This window comes from Canis lupus, chromosome 4, assembly GCF_003254725.2.
Source record: "Canis lupus dingo isolate Sandy chromosome 4, ASM325472v2, whole genome shotgun sequence".
NCBI classification, from domain to species: Eukaryota; Metazoa; Chordata; class Mammalia; order Carnivora; family Canidae; genus Canis; species Canis lupus.
Genome location: NC_064246.1, coordinates 61,065,367 through 61,076,975, shown reverse-complemented (window position 1 = coordinate 61,076,975; position 11,609 = coordinate 61,065,367). Strand labels below are relative to the sequence as shown.

The 11,609-nt window shown below is 38.8% G+C and overlaps 1 pseudogene; it reads right to left on the bottom strand.

The window, feature by feature from the left end:
• Positions 1-971: 971 nt before the first annotated feature.
• Positions 972-1,421, bottom strand: LOC112651719 (ATP synthase-coupling factor 6, mitochondrial-like; annotated as a pseudogene).
• Between the last annotated feature and the right edge of the window lie 10,188 nt (positions 1,422-11,609).

Sequence of the window (11,609 nt, the reverse complement as noted above, 5' to 3'; positions counted from 1 at the left end):
TAAAACCCTGCAAACAGACAGGTATCACAAAGCAGAAACCTTTTCAGAAATTCTCCAGGATGGATATTCCATTTTTGTCCTTGATTTCTAATCACCCTGGGGATGATTCTTCCTCTTAAGGTCCCACCTTCTACTGCTTGCAATTGCAGAGGAGATACTTTGATAGATTACAGATTGTTTTCAGTAGCTGACCTAGACATAACATCACCACTTCCTGATTATATTGATATGTGTTTCTATTATTTGCTTATTTGCGCCTCCAGAAACAATTCTTTTTTGTTGTTTTACTGTAAACAGCATTGCAAGGTCTCTGTATTAAATCATAATTATTTACCCATGCAGTTCATGCACCTTTGTCCCTGGGGAATCTGGTGACGTGAATTTACAGGAACATCAGGGTATTTCTCACCAACAGTTTCCTGTTATTGATATGCTTTTGTTTAGTTGTGATCTTTTTTTTTTTTTTTTACTCATTCAGTTTCTCAAGGGAAAAATAAATAGGCACGTGACAATTATCACAGTCATGGGAGATCATCTGGGAACCTCACAAATTTGTTTTCATCAGAGGCTGGCCACTCTGGCAGGGCCAAACGCTGTGGAATTGTATAGGCAGACAATTGGTTATCATTCATTTGTTCTTTCAGTTTTCCCACGTGCTGCAGATAGCTATCTTAGTGAATGTGCACTACATTATGTAGGAGAATTTCCACAGTCCAGAAAGAGTCTGTACTAAAATAGAAAACAATTCTAAAGATGTGTCAAAGAGAAAGAATTGATTTTTCTGAGCTTTAAAACACAGGAATCCAAAGTTTGATTTTTTTCACCTGCCCAGTAACAATATAGTCTAATCAATATAGCTTAGAGCTCTCATGAGCCAAAGTTTTTGTGTCAACTAAAGTAGAACACTCATATTACTTATATTTTTTTACACCCAACATCTCCAAATAATTTATTTGGTACCAGAATTAAAAGAACATTTGACAGTTGAGAAATTTATTCTGATCCAGTTGTACAACTAATCTAGGACAAATTGCCACATAAATTTTACATTATTTCTTCAGAACTGGGGTTTGTCCAAGACTTCAAATTTGGGATCTTCAAATTTGAAATTAGGGAACGTATTCATGTCTGCCTTACCATACATTTGCTTAAGCTTAAAAAGCTCCCTCTCCAGGTCTCTCTGGCTACTCTGGGCCAGTATCAACAGGTCCTCCAGATGTCTGGCGCTTAGTTCTATATTCTCTAATCTTGTCCACGAAGAGTTTCTGTACAGGATCAAGTTCCTTGTTAAATGCCACTGCTGTAACACCAATGTTTCTCTTCAAATGGACTGAGACTGCAGATCGAATGAGCGAGGAGAACCTGAAGAGCCTCTGAAGAATCATGGTGATTCTGTTACTTGCACTCAGTCCCGAGTTGCCAGAGTCTCCCCTCATACTACTTAACTACTGAACTGAGACTGTACAAAACTTGGAACAGTATGATATGTATACAAGTTCTCTTATCCTCACTTAAATACATATTTATCAGATCTTCAGTGCCCACTTTAATGGAAAAATAAGAATCCTTATCATCAAAACATTCTGGAAAACATAGCTGTTTTTATAAATCCTCTTTCCTATATTAATATGCTTATGAAACATGAGCCGAAGCTTGACATCAGCAAATACTATCTGGAACTGTACTGTCCAATACCGTGGCCACTAGCCACACATGGCTACTTAAATTTAAGGTAATTAAAATTAAATAACAGTAAAAATTGAGTTTCTTTGTCACACCAGCTACATTTCAGCTACTCAAATAGCCACATGAAGCTAGAGGCTATCTTCTAGAAAGCATACATTATTGAACATTTCTCTCCTTGGGCAAGGTTCTAAAATGGGATTCAACTTGCATTAAAATCCAATACCTTTTGAGATGAACATTTACTAGTGGAAATTGCAGCTAAACTTCAAACTTGGTTTTGAAGCTTTTCTGGTTTTAAATTTCTTGCAATCTAAGTGGCCTCTGTTCATTTCTTGGGCCCTGTCAGTTTTCCTTCATCTTGGAAGCAAGTTAATAAACGATGTAGATCTGGTAAACCTGAAAAATGAATGAGGAACATAAAAAAAAGGATCGCGAAGCAATATTGCATCCTGGGGCAAGAGCGCCTACCATGGCCAACTGACAATCTGCCTGACACTTATACATTTTTCTTTCCCCCTCCTCTTGAGCATCAAACTTAAGTGCAACACTTAGGTGAACAGCAAAGCCTGTAAATATAGAAGTCAGTTGTTTGAAAATCACCTTTATGATCTGTTTGCCCTTTGCATAGAGCCCTTTCCTTCTAGGGTCTCTCAAATTTTATCGCCCATCTCCCCAACCCCAGACCCACCTCCAGCCTGTGGATCCCTTAAATATGGTAAAGAGGAGTACTCAGGAAAAGCCTCTAGTTCAGATTTTGAGTCCTGGATCTACCACTGGCCTTGAGCTTTGTGACCTTGGGCAGGCGATTTCTCCTTTCAGAGAGGTAACTTCCCACTCCTACAAAATGAGGACTGCTCCACCAGCTTGTAGTGAAGGCTGCATGAGATGACAGATGTGATGACAACATGTGAGTAGTAGAGCACACCCCTTAGGCTAGGGCTGTAGTTACTAGTTATTTTGCATTATGGGCCCGCAGTGAGGTTCTGAAGACCACAGTACCTGGGAGTCACATGCAAAGAAAATGGAACCATTGAATTTCTCAATGTATAGAAAACCCCAGATTACCTAGACCTGTCAACTCATTGTCAACTCTAAAATGCTATCTCAATATTTTTCACCTTGCTTTAGAGATGAGTAAAATCAATGCTCAGCATTAAAGTGCTTATCCAAGACCCTACAGTTCTTGGGCACTCAGGGCTGCCAACATTGTACACTGAAGTTTCTTATTAGACACTAATGCAATCTAATTTATACGACCTTATTTAGCTCACTTAATCTGGGTATTGTTTCCAAAACTATTCAATAAGAAGTAACATAATCATAAGCATCACAGAGTAAACAAAATCACAGTGTAATGAGAAAGAATGGAGGGGAAACATCTATCCAAATAGAGTACTTATAATTTATACACAGTTGGTTCTATTTTTCCACTTAACCTTCACTAGAAGATTCTTTTCAAAGCAAAGAGAAAAATAACTTTTGTTCTATCCCTTTTGTACCTAGTCATCTCAGATTTGATCCTAAGGAGAAGGATTTCATTGTTGATGAAAGAATGATTGATTTTTAAGTTCATGAAATGGAATTCTTGCCAGGACGATACCATTCAAGGGAGTTTATGCAACAAATCTCTGACCAGGCTTCCAGCACAATCCTGCTGGTCCTCCCCACTGCCCGGGGATATACACAGACAAGGTGATGTTAAATGTCATTACAGAGCCAAATTCTCTGTTGGACAACACAGGGTATTGCCCTGCAGTTTCAATTGTTTCTCTTTCCTGGTGTAAAATTTGTCATTCACAGGCAATTAGCCTTGCTGTTCCCCTGTTTCTTCATCCGCAAATTGCCTGCCTTCCAAGGGATGTTGTGAAGACACATTATCCCACTTAACATGCTAGCCCAGATCTTGGCACACAGAAGATATGTGCCAATATAAGCTGATCTCCTCTTCCCTCTTGAATTTTCATAGTCAATTCCACCTAACAAGCACTTACTGAATCTGTAAGACCCAGATAGCACCGTGGGGAGAAATTAGCACTTGCCTAAAGCCCTCACAACACTTCTAGGCTATGGGGATCCTGCTTTTTCTCACCGACTGATTCTTCCCTAAGGGAAATTATGGTGTCAGATGTTATAATAGTAATATTTTCTCCATCATCAGTCCTATTTACTACTTATCCACACTTTTATCCTAGCCAGGCTTCCTTCAGGGTTGGTGGGGGGCAGTCTGCCAGGGCAGGCAGTCCGTGTGCTCTGGCCAAGTCAGGAACCAGAGAGAGAAGCCAAAGTATACTGGACGGGTCACCAAAGTCTTTGCATGCCTATCACTTACCTCATCTCTTTTAGGGAAAAGGCTCTAAACAGCACGTTTCTGCCCAAGTATCTTTAATTTTTACCACTGCCCCTGAGTGAAACCAAGCCATCTAATGTAATGTTGCCACAGCTGATTTGAACAGAGCTCAGCGCCTGAGTTAAATGAAGGGCAAGGATGAATGGGGCCATCCCGGGAAAGCCAGTCTCCTAGGGATGATGTGCACTAATTTTGCATAATGAGGGCCTTCCATGTTGAATGGTGGCACATTATCCCCATTAAGTCTTTTTTGGGGACAGTCAAATGCTAGAATCAACTATGGGAAAGTGAATGTTCTGAAATGGTTTAAATCTAATTTTGGCAAAATCTATCCATACTGACTGCTTTCCTTTTCTACGGCTGACCTGAATCTTTCCCCTCCACCTCCTAAATTGTATTTTTCTGTTTACTGAAAGGGTGTGCACCACTGGGGGCTCTCATTATTCAAATGGAGGGTGACCAAGTCTAGGTATATAAATTGAGTAGATAAGGGCAGCCCGGGTAGCTCAGTGGTTTAGTGCTGCCTTGATTCCAGGACCTGATCCTGTAAACCCAGAATCGAGTCCCACGTCAGGCTCCCTGCATGGAGCCTGCTTCTCCCTCTGCCTGTGTCTTTGCCTCTCTCTCTCTCTCTGTCTCTCAGGAATAAATAAATAAAATCTTTAAGAAAAATAAATTGGGGAGATAATCTAATGATCTAATCCATCAGAGTGATCCTCTATTTTTTTTACTCTAATAATCTGCATCTTCTGCATAGACAGTTTGAGGATATTTGTATATATATATGTATATATATGTACATATATATATAATATATTTTAAAGGTTTTATTTATTCACGAGAGACACACAGAGAGAGGCAGAGACACAGGCAGAGGGAGAAGCAGGCTCCCCCAAGGGGAGCCTGATGCGGGACTCTATCTCAGGACCCTAGGATCACAACCGGAGCCAAAGGCAGAGGCTCAACCACTGAGCCACCCAGGTACCCAGTTTGAGGATATCTTGTCTGAAAACTCAAAGTGTTCTTTGCAAATAGCCAAATACCAGTTCTTACTGGGGTTTTGGCAAGCTTCATGAGATATAACTTTCTGTGTTAGATCCAGGCTAAGGATCCCTCACGTTGTGGCTTCTGGCTTTCCATCACTTTGAAGTGGTTGTAAATGGGGCTCTGCACAACCAAGAAATGTAGGGTGCTTTACCCCTTGGGGTTTCCCTTTACTAATGGGAGATAGATGCTCAGGCATAAATGCTTCACCTGTCACCTCACAGGAGTACTGCTCTGAGATAGATTTCCTAAAGTTTCTAACGAGACCCAGAGATGGAGGACCAATTGCCCCAAACTGACCAGCTTGATAGCATATTCTAATAAATGCCTTTTTCTGCTTCCCTGTTTTCTTCTCTGCGCTTCTCTCTTATTCTCTGTGAGAGCTTAAAACTACCTACATGTAAGACTTTATCACAAGGTCTGCTTTTGGGGAAAGACATCTATTAGAAGGCAAAACACCGCCCAGTAACTCTTGTTTTCAGGATAAAAATTTCGTCTTCCTAATATTAAGATTTCACATGTAGATTGTTCTCCTCAATGAGTGGGCGGTACACTGACAGGTCCTCAGAACCCAGCACTGCCCCTGCCAACTCAGCTCTCAAAATCTGTCATTAGGCAACAGCCTATTAGAAGCTGAATGATTCAGAGACAATATGAACAAATTGCATCTTCACTATTGCTCGGTATGATGTATGGTATGGCATGTAAGGCTTTTTGGTGAATCCAAGAACAAATTCTTTTATTTGCGAAACTATCATTGGAGATATGGGCCAGGGGCTACTTCATTTTCATATTGAAGTTTTAAAATAATCCTAAAGTATATGCATATGCAAGCATTACTTTCCAGATTTGCCTAAAATATATTTTTCCCACTTCTTTATTTTTAATCTTTTCATATTACTTTGTGTCAGAGTACTTTTGAAAGCAAATAGATTCTTTTTGTTATCTAATCTAATAACTCCTATTTTCTTAATGGAGGGGGAGGGAATCCACTTCCATTTATTAAACTTACTCATATATTTGAATTTATTTCTTCCTCTATCTTTTAAATTTTTTCTACTCATAAATTCAACAGAAGGGAGAAACAGTAAGAAAAGGATTGTAAAGTTTCTTTATTTGTTTCCCTTTTTCCTCAATGAGTTTTGAAGTTATTGGTCATATTTTTATTTTTTGTGGTTGCTCTTCATATGTATGTTCTTTGGATGACTTAAATTTTTCTTGCTCAGTTTGAAGTTATTTTATCCCGGACAAATGAAAGATCTGAACATGCTTTAGCTACTCTTTCAACGTTATCTGTTATTGTAATTTGTCAAAATTTAGTTTTACCTATCTTGAACACATGTACATACACATAATGATTATTTTCCTGTCAGTTTTAAATTCAATTTGCCAACTCAAAAAATTTATTTCTGTGTTAATGGTTATGTCTTTGATTCCATGCATATTCTTTGGCAATTTTCCTTTTGTTGAAGTAGATACAGGAGCAATTCTTTCACTAAAGACCTATGGATGGTAAAGTCCTTTAGTCTTGTATGTCAGAAAATGCCATTACTTTGCTGTTAGCCTTGAGTGACAATTTATCTGGATATAAAAAGTCTTGTTAATACCCATTTTCCATAAAACACTGAACATATTATTCCAGTTTCTAGTGGCATCTATTGTTGCCAGTAGGAAATCCCTGCCAGACCAACAACTGTTCCAGATCAATTGTTATTCTTTTTAAAGTAATCTCTTTTCACTCTAGTAACTTCAGATTTTATTGGTCTTTATTCCTAATATTCTGCAGTTTTACTAAGATGTAGTTCAGGGATATAAAATGTATTTTATATTTTTGAGATTTCTAACTGATTTTTTTAAAACCATCTATTCTTAACACATTTCCTTCTGTTCTATTTGCATGTGTGTATATATTTCTATGTAAAAACTTAAATGTATACTTAGGTCTTATAGAATTAATTTCCTTTTTAGAGAACTCATGTTCCAATTGTTGATTTTATTGGATGTCTTTCTTAGCATGTATTTTGGAATTCTAGTGTGGAGGCATATTTTTGAGTGGAAAGTTTTAGGATTTTGTCTTTGTGGGATTTTTTTTTTCTCTCTCTCTCTTCCTCCTCCATGCTCCCATCCCATTTTAGTAGTTTCATAGTTGGCTCTATCAAATGCCACTGGCCCTGCGTATAACCTAAGGGTCTGGGGAGTTTCTGAAGTGACTGTTTTTGGAGAGACTACAGATTCATCCACCCAGTCAAAGGACATCTTGGTTCATAGAACTACATTGGTGGGTTTTCCCCAGTTCAGAAGCTTTCTTAAATCTTAGCTTCTGCAGAGGTTTCAACCTCCCTCAACATCTGCGAAAGCCCACCTGGTCCCATCATTTCAAGTGAATCTGAGTCCTCCTCACTTGCCTTTTAAAATGCTTCCTTGTCCCCACTATCCTTGCAAAAAAGAAACCTTCAGTTCCAACCAAGATATGGCTCAGCAGGCTCATGGCTTTAGCCATGCTCACCACATTCAAGCATTTTCCGTTTTGTGAGGATTTTTCATGAGGGTATTTATCTTGTTTTTAATCTCACTAAGTCTTTTTTATTTTCTCAGTATCTGTGTTTCATTACTCAAACAAGAACCTATTGAGACTTTTTGAGAGAAATCGTTCAATATTTTTATGTTCAAGGACAAAAAGAAAAATGAATTTACTTTTTTTTTTTAAAGTAACACTTTCCTTTTAAATCTTAGCTCTACTGGTAAAAAATATGAAATGGAAACTCATTTTAAATTGTAAAAGATAACTTCATAATTTAAAAATTTCAATATGGTTTTTTTTCTTCTGTTAAGAAGAGAAGTTAAGTATTTGTTATTTCTGGAGACATTTTTAAAATGTTGGTGGCAATGTGGTTTTACAGTAATTTTGGTTCTTGACTATTAAGTCATAAATATATTCCATTTTCAAAAAAAACAAACATCCAACATAAAATAAAAGACTGTCCTGGCAACACACTCTGTATGAACTAAATTCCAGGCTGATCATAGTAAGTATAAAGCTAATTATTGCTTTGGAGAGCCACAAAAATATATGGCAAGATTTTCCATTTAAACAGTAGGATAAGAAATTCAAAATACATCTATCTATGGATATTTTGGCCAAACTTTTAAAAATGCAATCGTTCCTTTGGCAATCATTCCATTTGAAAAATAAAAATAAAAAGTACTCAAAAGCAGTGTGAGTCTTTATTTATCCTAATATTTGATCCCAAACATATTTAAAATATTTACTTTTATTTTATTTTATTTTGTTTTTGTTTTTACTTTGCTAACCTTCACATTCATACAAAATGTTAAAACAAACAAACTCTAACTCTAACAGCAGAATTTGGAGCCAATAGCACTTGTTTCCTTTTTATGAATTCTATTCTTCCCCTGGATTATTGCTTTCTTCACTATTGTTGGCTCTCCATCTCCATTTTGGAATCTTGCTGAGGAAGACTGTACTAGTTTGCCCAGATCCAGTAAAATTTAACACAGGCTGCAGATGGTTAACTAGAGTATCAGTAACAGGTAAGTCTGTGATCACAAAACACCCTCAACCATACCTCTTCAATACTCTGAATGTGGGAACCCTGGGTGGCGCAGCAGTTTAGCGCCTGCCTTTGGCCCAGGGCACCATCCTGGAGACCCGGGATCGAATCTCACGTCGGGCTCCCGGTGCATGGAGCCTGCTTCTCCCTCTGCCTGTGTCTCTGCCTCTCTCTCTCTGTGTGTGTGACTATCATGAATAAATAAAAATTAAAAAAATTAAAAAAAAATACTCTGAATGTCAGGTAACCTTAGTCTGCTATGCCTCCTATTTAGGTTTGTTCCTCAGTGGGCCCACTGGCCCAGGGCCACATTTCCCCAGAGATGATTAACTAATGGTGTGGAAAGGCCTTTCCAGTAAAAGGATGACTTCTGGCAACCATAAACTTCTACAGAGAGAAGGTATCTTCCATGAATCACTGCATGATTTTCCATTTTACTTCCTACTGGGGAGTCTGAAATACCGCTATCTCTGCCCATCTCCTAGTCTAGCATAGGGATCCAAATGGTATTACATATAGAAGGGCTTTGAGGACTAGAAATTCTCTACCCATTAAGGATACTATTTGTGTTTACCCAAGTCTGGATGTGAGGTCATCCCACAACAAAACAAACAGCCTGACAGGTCAAATTTCCTGCTTGTGGTACTTACCATCCTCATCGTTTCATTACTGGACTACAGCTACTTTTAAAAGGCTAAGAACACTTTCCCACCTGCCATTCTATGTCTGTTACACTGGTCTATACATATAGAATTGAATTCATCATTATATATGATGGTGCACAGAATTGTGCACTGCTTCTACTTGTTTCTTTGCAGGAGAAAATCAACTCCCTATACATAGCACTAACGACCTGGCACTATCTGTCTTGAGCCTACCCTGACAGCTTCATTTTAAATTTCCCCATCCCCTAGACGTATGTTATTCACATAGGATTACTTAAAATCCTCATAAATGCCATAATCTCACAAAATCTCCAGGCCTTTGCATATCCTGTTCCCTCTGCCTCAAACTTCCTTTACCTACATTGTTCTTGATCAGATCCCTACAAATCTGTTTCTCTTTCCTGAGATGTTTCTCTGAGGTCCTGGTAGACCAGGACATACCTTACTTCGGAGCTTAGCTCAGTGTATTATCCTCTGTAGAATAGTCTGTCCTTCTTCTGAACTGTGAGCTCCTTTTGTAGATCCAGGACCCGATTTATAGAAAGCAGCTAGTAAATTTATTGAATGAATAAATTAATGAAAACACTTCTTGTGGAAGACTAAGTTTGATAAGTAGGGGCTGATTCATTCATTCATTCACTCTTCATTCATAACTAAGCACTTATTTTCCTCTAATATATGTGATATGTTGGACCAGGATTATCAAGGCTGCAAAATGACCTTCCCTGTCTTTAAGGAGCTTACATTCTGTTCAGCATAGTAATACATACAAAAAACAATTCAAGGCAAATCTTCAAACCTAACTCATTGTCCTAAGTCCTATTTACAAAGGAATTTTTTCTATTTTTACTCTGTGGTCACTTTGGATGTTCCATCTAGAGTTTCTTTTACTTGGCCTAAAATTAAATTTAAGTAGTCCTGATGGAATTGTGCCTTTTCTCTGGTTCCTGTCTATTGTTTGCCAAGAGCCCCTGGGTATAGTGGTGAGCTATCGCAATACCCAGGAGATACCACAAAACACAAAAATATATTTTTTGATTGTGCCTAAATAGCAAGCAGTAATGATTCCTTAGCCATTTTCCTGCCACCTGAGGAGTTGCCTTTAAATCTGAAGGGTGATTTCCGTTTTGCATTTTTCTCCTTCAGATTCATAAAATCCCAAGGACCTGAACCCTGAAGAACTACCTATGGAATTTCCTTTTAGTTTTTTTCCTCAAATTCAAGACACTATATTTCACTTCCTCCTTGATTTTTTTCCCAGAAATATTTTTATGTTTTTTATAGTTTATCCAAACTTAAGTGATAGGCCTGCACCCTGGTGATATAGAGCTTGGGTTGGCAAAAGACATTTTTCTGGTGGTTTAATGAAAATTGCAAAAGAACACCAACTAGATAGATGAGTTTTAAAGGTGGCTCCTCCCATTTGATGAATTACACAAAGGTGCTCCCTCTAGACAGAAGAGTTTCAAAGAAGGTTCCAAGGCGCAAATGATTCACAAAAAGGCAGATGCCCCTTGGTGAGTGTAGTAACCCCCACTACCCCTCTAGGTTGGGTCCTTGTCCCAGGTTGAAGTCCCTGTAAAGCCAACACTGAGATGGAGATAAATGTGCAGGTGGGAGTACTCTTGAAGCAACACCAGTGGAAGGGAAGGGAAAAGGAGGGGAGGGGAGGGGAGAGGACGGGAGGGAAGGGAAGGGAACAGGATTGGACAGATGGATAAATGGAAAGCTGAGCTGTCATGGAGTCTCCATGGAAACTTTAGGGAAGCCTGCTAAAAGTTTTGAAGCTGGTATGCCCTATGAGCTATAACAAGTGGGGCAAGGGGACAGGGACTTTAGATCCCCATTTTGGTTAGTCTGTGGATGCAGACAGCCCCTCAGAAAGACTCTCTTCAGCAGGGGCAATGTTGGAAACTGACAGCTGAGGGCACCTGCCTACTGGCAGCATTCCCAGCAAATGGCCAGTAGGTCCTCCATTCCTGAAGGAGTTTCTAATCCTTCAGGATTAGACAGTGCTAATATTCCCACTGCAGATGTGCACAACATCCTTTCTAGCTGTAGATGGCCCTCTATGCTGCCTCTCAATGCTTTCCACTTTGTCACTCTTTTTGCTTCCCAGAGCTATGACTATCTCTGAAGATTTGTTAGGATAACATCTGCTATCTTCTGACTAAATGAAAGAGTGGGAGCTCTGGGACTTTCTTTCCTCACCTGTCACTGTTCTTAACCAATCACAGACCATATTTGTAAAACATAAGTTGAAGAAAAATGCACGAGAAGGGAAACTTTGCTATA